This window comes from Delphinapterus leucas, chromosome 2 (genome assembly GCF_059928025.1).
Source record: "Delphinapterus leucas isolate spDelLeu-1000000601 "Yukka" chromosome 2, BTC_Dleu_Yukka2, whole genome shotgun sequence".
NCBI classification, from domain to species: Eukaryota; Metazoa; Chordata; class Mammalia; order Artiodactyla; family Monodontidae; genus Delphinapterus; species Delphinapterus leucas.
This window is the reverse complement of record NC_143130.1, coordinates 96,719,123-96,730,260: the sequence shown is the minus strand read 5'-3', so window position 1 is coordinate 96,730,260 and position 11,138 is coordinate 96,719,123. Positions and strand designations below refer to the sequence as shown.

The 11,138-nt window shown below is 44.0% G+C and overlaps 1 pseudogene; it reads right to left on the bottom strand.

The window, feature by feature from the left end:
• Positions 1-3,763: 3,763 nt before the first annotated feature.
• Positions 3,764-4,677, bottom strand: LOC111181709 (acireductone dioxygenase pseudogene; annotated as a pseudogene).
• Positions 4,678-11,138: the final 6,461 nt, after the last annotated feature.

Sequence of the window (11,138 nt, the reverse complement as noted above, 5' to 3'; positions counted from 1 at the left end):
GGGAGTGGCTTTCAGAATCTTTCCTTCTTGTGATTAGCTTTAACTGCAGGTAATCATTATCTGTGAGGTAATGTTTGGGAATTATTGACTTGGAAGTCCTGTACTCTTAAATAATTGTCTGCTATTTTTAAAATATTTATTTATTTATTTGGCTGCACCGGGTCTTGGTTGTGGCATGAGGGATCTTCGTTGCCACGTGCGGGATCTGCAGGATCTTCAGGATCTTTGTTGAGGCACGTGGGATCTTTTAGTCGCGGCATGTGGGGTCTAGTTCCCTGACCAGGGATTGAACCCATGCCCCCTGCTTTGGGAAGGCAGAGTCTTAACCAGTGGACCACCAGGGAAGTCCCTAATTGTCTGCTCTTAATGGGCTCCTGCTATTATGTGCCAGGCACGGTGCCTAGTGCTTCAAGTATGTTATCTCATTTAATACAGGGAATATTCCTATAAAGTGGGAATATAATTATCCTCCAAAAGGACAGAAATGCAGAGTAAGTAACTTGTCTAAGGTTATGTAACTAATGAATTGTTGATCCAGGCTTGAAACCCACTAAGTAAGAGAGCAGAGCCTGTGCAACTCTCCTACCACTCCAGAGAGCACCTTGAAGTTTCATTGCAAACATGTCATCTTTTGGGTGAATGCTTGTCGATAGTAGGCACCTTTAAAAATGCACAGGAGTTCCAATAAGTGTGTGTGTGTGACAAAGTAATCTATTTAAATCGGAGATACCTATCAGTAATTAACTTGGTTTAAGTAATTTTTCAGCTCAGTCTCTTTTCCCCAAGCACATTGGACTTTGGCACCTCCAACAGTCAAGGGGCTTGAGGTAGGTGATAATAGTGGAATTTTTAAAAACTTTCTTATGGAAGTATAAAACACATACAAAAAAGTATACCCATCAGAAGTGTACAGTTCTTAAGAATTTTCACAAACAGATCCAAATAACCAGTAACCAGGTCAAGAAACAGAATATTACCAGCACTCCAGAAGCAAGTCTTGGGCCCTGCCCCATGTCTGCCCCCTCTCTCCTCTCCAGAAGTAACCTCTATCCTGACTTCAAACACCATGGATTGGTGTAGTTTGTTTTGAGTTCATATAAATAGAATCATGTAGGTTGGATTATTTTGTGTTTGCCTTCTTTCACTCAGCAGTGTTTTCCAGAATCATCAAGCTGTTGTCGGACACAAGTTCATGTGCCTGATGCACAGTGAGGCCAAGCAAACCAAAATGGTGAAGTTCGGAGCAGAGAAAGGTTTACTGCAAGGACCCACCAAGGAGAACAGGCAGCTCTTGCCCAAAAAGGCCGAACTCCCCAATAGTTTTGGGGGAAGAATTTTGTTTGTTTGTTTCTGTTTGTTTGGCTGTGCCCGCAAGGCTTGTGGGATCTTAGTTCCCCAACCAGGGATCAAACCCGTGCCCCCTGCAGTGGAAGCGTGGAGTCCTAACCACTGGATTGCCAGGGAATTCCCAAGGGAAGAGTTTTTATAGACAGAATTTGTGGGGGAGGGCTGCAGGCTGTGTGACCTTCCTTTGGTTGGTGGTGAGGTAACAGGGTGGTGTTCTGATCCTAACCAGTCTGGGTCCACGTGCTCTGCCTGAAGTTACCTCCTCCACATGGGTGGAGGCCTTAGTTCCTGTAGAAGGGCTTGGAGATTTGTATCAGTTATGTATATCCCTTGAGAAGGAACCAGGTACCTGCCCCATTGTTTCTTGACTGCCTTTCTTTGTTTCTGCATTCCCTCATTCCCCTAATTAGTAACTGCTTGAATCTGCCCTTTGGAGTTCAGGGAAGGCCTAGGAAGCTGAAGCCTTTTTCCTGCAAACCAGAAATGGGGGGACACAAAAAGGCTTTTGTACACAGGAGTGCCCCCACAGGGTCCTGCTCGGTTTCAGAGCCACAACAATTTGGAGAGGTGGGGGTCAAAGAGAAGAGACGAGCAGAACAGTGTTTTTGTTTTGTTTTGTATATCTTTGTTTTTTATTATGTCCTCTGGCTCCGTGCTCCTCGTTCCTCAAACAAGATGCCACAGTCAAATTACCTGAGAATCTTGTTGAAAATATTCTGATTCGGTAGGTGTGGGGTGGGACCTGAGATTCTGCATTTCTAACAAATTCCAAGGTGATGCTGATGTTGCTGGCCTGAGGACCACACTTTGAGGTGCAAGCACTACACTGCATCAATAATTTGAAAGTGTGCAGCAGTGCTTGAAAAATCATTCAATGACTGCAATATATAATTTCAGCATAATAACATTAATGGAAAAGATTGGAACATAATTTGTCTTATAAAATTTGATTTCTTTTTCTTTATGTGTTTCTGATTGATACTTTTCTACTTTAAACAATTTAATTTATCTTTTCAAATAGATATCAAATATACATGGTTAAGAAATTTAACAGGTATACAAAGGTAGACAGTGAAAATAAGTTGCCTTGCTGCTGGCCCCTCAGTTCCTCTCTCCAGAGGTAACCAGAGTTACTGATTAATTGTGAAATTTTCAAGGGATATTTTTCCCAAATACTTATTTTTCTTTTACACAAATAGTGGGTAACTGTACATGCCATTATGCCTCTTGTTCTTTTTATTAACAGTATGTGTGTAAGTAAACAGCTAATGGTATATATTCCGGATATTTTTCTAAGTTCTTTCGGTATTTTAATTCATTTAAACGTCACAACAACCCTGTGCAGTAGGTACAATTATTGTTTCAATTTTATAGATGTAATTCCAATCTAATATACCCTACAAGCCTCTACATTTGAAGGTTTTTCCCGAGCTGTACATATGCATCTGTTTCCCATACTTTGCTATTACAAAGAGTGCTGCAATGAATTTTGGGGGCATATCGCTTCATACTTATGAATATAGCTATAGGAAAATTCCTAAAAGAGAAATTGCTGAGTCAAAGGAATGGGCGTTTAAAATTTTGGTCAATATTGCCAAATTGCCTTCCATAGGCGGGTTTTGCATATCTGATAAGTGAGAAAGGTATTTCATTGTAACTTTGGTTTGTATTTCTCTTATTATGAGTGAGGTATCTTTTCATAGCTTTAAGAGACATTTTGATTTTCTTTACTGTGAACTGTTTGTCATATACTTTTTTTTTTTAACATAAAGATTTTTAATCCAGTTTAAAAGAAATACTTAAAGCAAACTGCCCTTCAAATATGAGGTTAATTTAGGGTTTTTCTATGATTATAACGAATTAGGTATAATTGTATCTCAGAATTGTTAACTAAAAAAAAAGGTACAAGTTTTTCTGTTAAAATTCAAAGGCTTGATTGTAAAAGAGATTTACTGTAGGGAGTTTAACCTAGAAATCTCACCTGGAACGAGTAATAACCCAGATAAAATAAAAATTAATTATACACACATACAATCCCACAAAGGATCTAACCGGGATGATTTTAAGGAACCATATGTACCAGAATATAAGGTAACTCCAAGACACAAGCATAACATTAAGGCAGCTGCTTTATCTTGAACAAAAACGTGGCATAATCAAGCGAGGGTCCCCCTAACACGCCAGCTCATCCCCCATGGCACCCCCTACCCAGCTTCCCCCGTGTTTTGGGAGAAAAGCGTCTTCTCTCTGCTCACTCCTGTCATCCACTGTCACTCCTTCGCACAGGGCAGGCGTGGACTCGCCTGGTATCTGCTTAAAGTCCAAGAATCGGGTCCAGATGGGGCAGCTAAGTAGCTGCGTTTGGGGCGCTGAAACTCACTGGGTCACAGCTGAAGGCATGAGCTGACACAGGGCCACTGACCACTGATCCTGAATCAGAGAAAATGAGCGGATTTGCCCAGATCTCCACAGGTGCTTCCACGTACAAACTGGTTCTACAGCTGCTCCCATTAAAAACGTATTCTGATCCAACAGTCTTGCAGAGGAAAGCTCGCCTAGCCTCAAGTCTACAACACAAAAACAAAGAGAATATGACTGCTTTTCTGCTGCATCAGGCCTGGGACCTTCACAAGAGGGGCCGGGGTGCGCCAGGCCCCAGGGCACCGCTAGGCCGTCTGCGCCAGAAACTCTAGGTACTGCCCGCGGGCCTCGAAGTGGTCAGCCGGCCGGTTGTACGCCGTCCACACTGGGTCTCCCACAAACAGCCGCATGGCCTTCACGTAGTTCTTCTCGTCCAGCGTGAAGCGGTGGTATATCCCGGCGGGGAGAGTGATCATGTCTCCTTTCTCCATGAAGATCCGGATCCACCTGTCCTCTTTATCCCTTACGTCGAAGTACCCACTGCCGTCCAGGATGTAGCGAATCTCATCATCCAGGTGTAAACGCTCCTCATAAAACATCTTAATCTTTTCTTCGTAATTTGGTAGTTTGTCTTTGCATATGGTTATTCTGTCCATCCAGGAGTAGTTTCTCTCTTTTCGGATCTTTTCTAATTCTGGATCATTCTCATATTTGTCAGCATCCAGCTTCCAGTAAAGGACCCCGAGCCCGCGCAGCTGCTCCAGGTCGACCGGGCGCGCGGGCTCCCCGCGGTGGGGCCGCCGCGGGTCGTCGGCCGACTTGTCCATGTACCAGGCCTGCACCATGGCCGGGCCCGGGGGCAGCGTCGCCGCCTGACCCCGGACCTGATCGGGCCGGTCTAAGCCCGGGACCTGCACCCGGGACCCGCGCGGGCTGCCCCTCCCCCGACCCCTCCCCCCTGTCATATAATTTTTTTAAATTAATTTTTTTTAACTGGAGTATAGTTCATTTACAATGTTGTGTTAGTTTCTGCTGTACAGCAAAGTGAGTCAGTTATACATATACACATATCCACTCTTTTTTAGATTCTGTTCCCATATAGGTCATTACAAAGTATTGACTTGAGTTCCCTGTGCTATACATTAGGTTCTTATTAGTTATCTATTTTATATATAGTAGTGTGTATATGTCAATACAAATCTCCCAATTTATCCCTCCCCCGTCATGTACTTTTTTACCAAGTTGTTGGTCTCTTGTTACTAATTCGTAAGTGTTCTTTTTTTTTTGGCTGCACCGTGCAGCTTGTGGTTTCTTAGTTCCCTGACCAGGGATTGAACCCAGGCCCTCCGCAATGAGAGCATGAAGTCCTAACCACTGGACTGCCAGGGAATTCCCCATAATTGGTATTTTTTTAAATTGTAAATTTATTTATTTATTTTTGGCTGTGTTGGGTCTTCGTTGCTGCACGCGGGCTTTCTCTAGTTGTGGTGAGCGGGCACTGCTCTCCGTCGCGGTGCGCGGGCTTCTCATTGCAGTGGCTTGTCTTGTTGCAGAGCATGGGCTCTAGGCGCGCAGGCTTCAGTAGTTGCGGCACGCGGGCTCAGTAGTTGTGGCATACAGGCTTAGTTGCTCCACAGCATGTGGGATCTTCCCGGACCAGGGATCGAACCTGTGTCCTCTGCATTGGCAGGAGGATTCTTAACCACTGTGCCACCAGGGAAGTCCCTGCTCATTTTATATTAAAATATATATTATTCTTTTGGGGCTTCCCTGGTGGTGCAATGGTTGAGAATCCGCCTGCCAATGCAGGGGACACAGGTTCGATCCCTGGTCCGGGAAGATCCCACATGCCGTGGAGCAACTAAGCCTGTGTGCCACAACTACTGAGCCCGCGTGCCGCAACTACCGAAGCCCGCGCGTCTAGAGCCCGTGCTCCGCAATGAGAAGCCACTGCAATGAGAAGCCTGCGCACTGCAATGAAGAGTAGCCCCACTCGCCGCAACTAGAGAAAGCCCGTGCACAGCAACGAAGACCCAACGAAGCCAAAAATAAATAAATAAAATAAATAAATTTTAAAAGAAAATTATTCTTTTGTCTGTGATACGTAGTGTATCTGGTGTTTTTTATTGTTGTCGTTTGAATGTGTATGCATGTGTATGTGTGTGGCTTCTGGCTTTTGTGTTATACTACTTAGAAAGGACTTTCCTACTCCAAGATTATTTTTAAAAACGTATGTTTTCTTCTAGTGCTTCTAAAGTTTATTTTTCATTGTTTCATTTTGAGTCATCTAAAATATATTTTGGAACAGGATGTGAGATATAGATCCAAATTAATTTTCTTCCAGATGGCTATTCATTGTCCCAAAATCACATATTGAACAATCTATGTTTTCTGAACATTTCTTGAATAATCTTCTCTGTATTTCTATGTATTACTTCCTTGGTCATATACTACATTCACAAATGTATTTGGGTTTATTTCTAGACTTTTTATCCCATTTTCCAGTACCACCACTACAGTATTTGAATTACTGTAAGTGAGGAATGTAGTTTTCCTACACCTTCTTCTTATATTTTTTGCAATGTCCCCCCACAGTTTAAGGAACACCATCATAGGGCATGGCATACCTGCAGTCTAAGGAAGGAATGCAGGTCTCCCAAGGCTTTACAGAACAGTGATTTGTCCATGATGTCACCAAGCAAGGAAGAACTCAATCAGGATCAGAACCCAGGGATCTACCTAGTTTTTCCTTCTCTCCAGTGCCCCACTGTGGGAGGGGAGAGGTGGCAGAGAGGCTGGGTCAACTTTTCAGTCACCTTCCACAACTAACAAGTTTTTAAGTCCTGTTGATTTCAATCTCCTAGTTTCCTAGTTTCTTTTCTTTTCTTTTTTCTTTTTTTTTTTGCGGTACGCGGGCCTCTCACTGTTGTGGCCTCTCCCGTTGCGGAGCACAGGCTCCGGACGCGCAGGCTCAGTGGCCATGGCTCACGGGCCCAGCTGCTCCGCGGCATGTGGGATCTTCCCGGACCGGGGCACGAGCCCATGTCCCCTGCATCGGCAGGCAGACTCTCAACCACTGTGCCACCAGGGAAGACCTCCTAGTTTCTTTTATTTATGGCCAGGCTGGGAGGCACGTGGGATCTTAGTTCCCCAACCAGGGATCAAACCCGTGCCCCCTGCAGTGGAAACGCGGAGTCCTAACCAGTGGACCGCCAGGGAAATCCCCTCCTAGTTTCTTTATAGTGGGTCCTTCCTGCCATCAGCATCCTCAGACCTCCTCTGTCCCCCAGACTAATACAACAGCTCTGAAAGCTCCCTGACCTCTCCCAACCCCGACCAGATTATAAAGCCTCCTCCTCCAGCACCTGGGGAATTCGTCTTCAGGACTCTCATTCCCCTTTTGTATTATAATAATTAGTTGTGATTCCCCCCACCCACCCCCAGTTTTGTGACCACAGGGACCTTGTCTGCTTTATTCATTACAGAACCTCCCCCCCAACACCACACACACATTTGTACACAGTAGGCACTCAATAAATATTCATTAAATGATGTGGGAATAAGGGGAAAGGGAAATGTATATGTAACTGGAGGAGGATTTGGTGGATGATAAGGTTATTAACCAGTGCCTGCCTAGGGCAGACACAGAGGGGGAAATTCTAACCTCAGGTTTTCTTTTTCTTTCTTTTTTTTTTTTTTTTGGGCCACGCCAAACTGCTTGTGGGATCTTAGTTCCCCTGCCAGGGACCAAACCTGCGCCCCCTGCATTGGAAGCGTGGAGACTTTTTTTTCCTTTTAAATTTTATTTATTTATTTATTTATTTTTAGCTGCGTTGGGTCTTTGTTGCCGAGCGCGGGCTTTCTCTAGTTGCGGCGAGCAGGGCTACTCTTTGCTGTGGCTTCTCTTGTGGTGGAGCACGGGCTCTAGAGCGCAGGCTTCAGTAGTTGTGGCGCTCGGGCTTAGTTGCTCTGCAGCATGTGGGATCTTCCTGGGCCAGGGCTCAAACCTGTGACCCCTGCATTGGCAGGCGGATTCTTAACCAATGCGCCACTAGGGAAGTCCTGGGAAACGTGGAGCCTTAATCACTGGACCACCAGTTAAGTCCTAACCTCAGTTTTCTAAGAACGTAAAGACAGAATGTGAAAACAATATTTATTTCACAAGCCCTTTTGAGGATTAACTAAAACAGTATCTAAGTGCCTAGAAAAGTACCTGGCAATTGGCTGAAGTTCAGTTACTGTTAGGCACGACTTCTCTCTTTTCCCCCACAATCCTTCAGTTTTTCCCTGGGATAAAGCAAAGGAGAGAAGCTGTTTGGGCTCTGCCTAAGACACAGAGGTGGAGGAGGCTCCCGGATCATTAAAAGGGAAGTAGGAATTTTACATTTCTACCCTTGAGAACCCAAAAGGCCCCCAGTCGCAGGGCTGTGTCTGAACTTTGGGCAAAGTTCACGCTATTGCCGCAGGCGTCTTTCTGCGCACCGGCTCCGACAAGGGGAGCGTCGGGAGGAGTAGGGGCCGGGACCGGGCGGCTGTGCCCGAAGAGGCTCCAGCACGCGGGGCCGGGGCTAGAGCGGCCTAACCGGCGAGCTCGGCTGGCCCACCAGGGAGCCGGGCCACGCGCGGGGTAGCACGCAATTCGCTCCGCCCATGCTTCGGCAGAGGCCTCTCGGCGGCCGGCAGAGAAAGGCTCCCGCAGGGCGGCGGGACACAAGCCCCTTTGTCCCGGGCGGCGTGGAGGGGCCCCAGCTGCAGGCCCGGGAGCCGAGCGCGTCTGCGGTGGCCGGAGTGAGTGCTCCCCCGCCCGGAGGTCAACGGTTGGGTTCTCCCATTTCCACCGTCTCTGAAGGCCTGCGTCTGGGAATAACATTTTTTGTTAAAGCTGTCTTAAGTTTGTCCTCTCCGGCGGTAAAATTTAACTCAACAAGGATTGACTTGGCCGCAAATATAAGAGAACTGTGAGCACAATTATTTTCGCCCAAGAAGCTTGTGCTTTGGGAGACAAGGAAAGTGCTACTAAGTCGGTCGAGGACGAGCTAAGGAGTGGGGGGACGCTAAGGCAGGGCAGAGGAGGAGAGCGCTAGGTGGGCGGAGCCATCCCAGCCGAGTGGAGGCCCAGGGTGTCCTAACCGGGTGGCTGGAGGTGTGGGGATGCCACACGGAAACAAGGTCTGCAAATGCTTACTGGGCAGAATGTAACTAGAGACTCCCAGGAGATTGCTAGAGCCTGTGGACAAGAAATACTGGCTGCCACTTCAGTAAACTACAAAGGTTGCCCACTATCAAGCCATTAGCCACTGGGCCTCTGCTCCTAACCCCCAGGGTGCACCTGGAGGGGAATTCGGGAGGGAGAAAAACAGGATGCTGGCCCTAGATAGTTAAGGTGCATATCAAAGGAATAATTTCAATGAGCCCAGATGCTTGCATCTTCCTGGACCTAGAAAAGTGGTAAAATCATTAACTTTAGACGTCTGTTTTTTTGTGATTAGCAGTGATTTCGATGTTCGGCTACTTGTAGTTTTTCAGCAAAGACTCCTATATATCGTGGCTGCTCCCTTACGTCTTTGGTAAGTTCCTCAGAGCTGTATGAGAGGAGAGGCCGTCTCCCAGGCTATAGTCCACAGTAAAATCCTCGAATACAACGTAACTCGCAACTCTTAGGTTGTGTGTGTTTTTTCTTTCGACAAGCCCCAAACCATAACCCAATTCAACAAACAATTTTTAAATATATTTTTAAAGATTAGTAGCAGTCTTTTATTGAAATGAAATGTTATGTAAAACATAAACATAACATGTAAAATGGATGAAAATAATAAATGTGGTCCTCAAAACATTTAAATCTTCATTTGTTAGGAAATACTTTCTTGTTTGTGACCTAGAGGTACCTTGGTCCAACTACTGAAATTTACAAATGAGAAAAAAAGGAGAGCCAGAATCATTTGTTACTTGCTCAGACTTTTATGGTAAATTACAGCATGTATTTCTACCAGCACTATCTCTCATTACTCTCAGTTGAAAACTTGGGATGAGAAAAGTGTTAAACCTTATGGAAATTGAGGTTTTCAATGCATCAGTAGTGTCTTCTAGAAATACATTGAATATTTTTGGAACTGTGCTGCCTTCTAATTCCATTATTTCTTTTAATCAGATCGTGGGTCCTTTTTTGATAGCTGGAAACTATTTCAAACTATAATTATTGTTTCTAACACTCTGTTCAGGCATTTACTCCAGACTAGGCATTCTTCTTATACCTTTGTAAACTTTATTATTTTTAATCCTCAAACTATAATATGTCCTAGCTTATTTAATAAACACAACAGTTTACTTTGTTTTTTAAAGAGCTTTACATTATCAATGTATTTAATATTCTTAACAATGGTTTGGGCTGGAGACTCATCCCCATTTTCCCCAATGAGGCACAGAAAAGTTAAGTAACTTTCACATGTCCTTAACCACAAATCTATGCTGTGAGAATTATCCCCATACTATTTATGAGGAAAACGAGGGCGAAAATAATCCCTCAATATTTTTAAAATTAGAAAATATTTCTAACACTCAGAAAGGTATTGAGACAAATATAAAGCTGGGTGTGTGTCCATCACCCAGCTCTAAAAAAAAAAAATCTCAAACTTTTTCCATATTTGGCTTTTTTTTTTAAAGAAATAAAACACTACAGATACAGTTGAAGCCCTATCCCCACCCCCATGTACTACTTCCTGATCCCATTCCCCTTTCTCCTTCCTCTCCCCAGATATCTGTTATTTGAAATTGATACTGTATTTATCCTCCCCCCTGCATGTTTTGTACTTTCATTACATTTACATATCCATTAACAAAATATAAGTACATATGATTTATTTTTTTAAGACATCCATTTTGATGTGTATGTCTAGTTCATTCATGTAAACTGCTGTACGTTTTTCCATTGTATGAACACAACACAATTTTTCTGTTCTCTATTGATGGACAATTAGTTCCTACTTTTTTGTATCAATAATTTGAACAACGTTGCAATGAACATTCTTTTCAAAAAAATTTTTTTTTATTTTTAATTTTTTTAAATTAATTTTTATTGGAGTATACTTGCTTTACAGCGTTGTGTTAGTTTCTGCTGTACAGCAAAGTGAGTCAGTTATACATATATGTATTTCCCCTCTTTTTTAGACTTCCTTCCCATTTAGGTCACCACAGAGCATTGAGTAGAGTTCCCTGTACTATACAGTAGGTCCTCATTAGTTATCTGTTTTATACATAGTAGTGTATATGTGTCAATCCTAATGTCCCAATTCATCCCCCACCTTCCCCCCTTGGTATCCATAAGTTTGTTCTCTACATCTGTGTCTGTATTTCTGCTTTGCGAATAAGTTCATCTGTACCATTTTTCTAGATTCCACATACAAGCGATGTTATATGATATTTGTTTTCCTCTT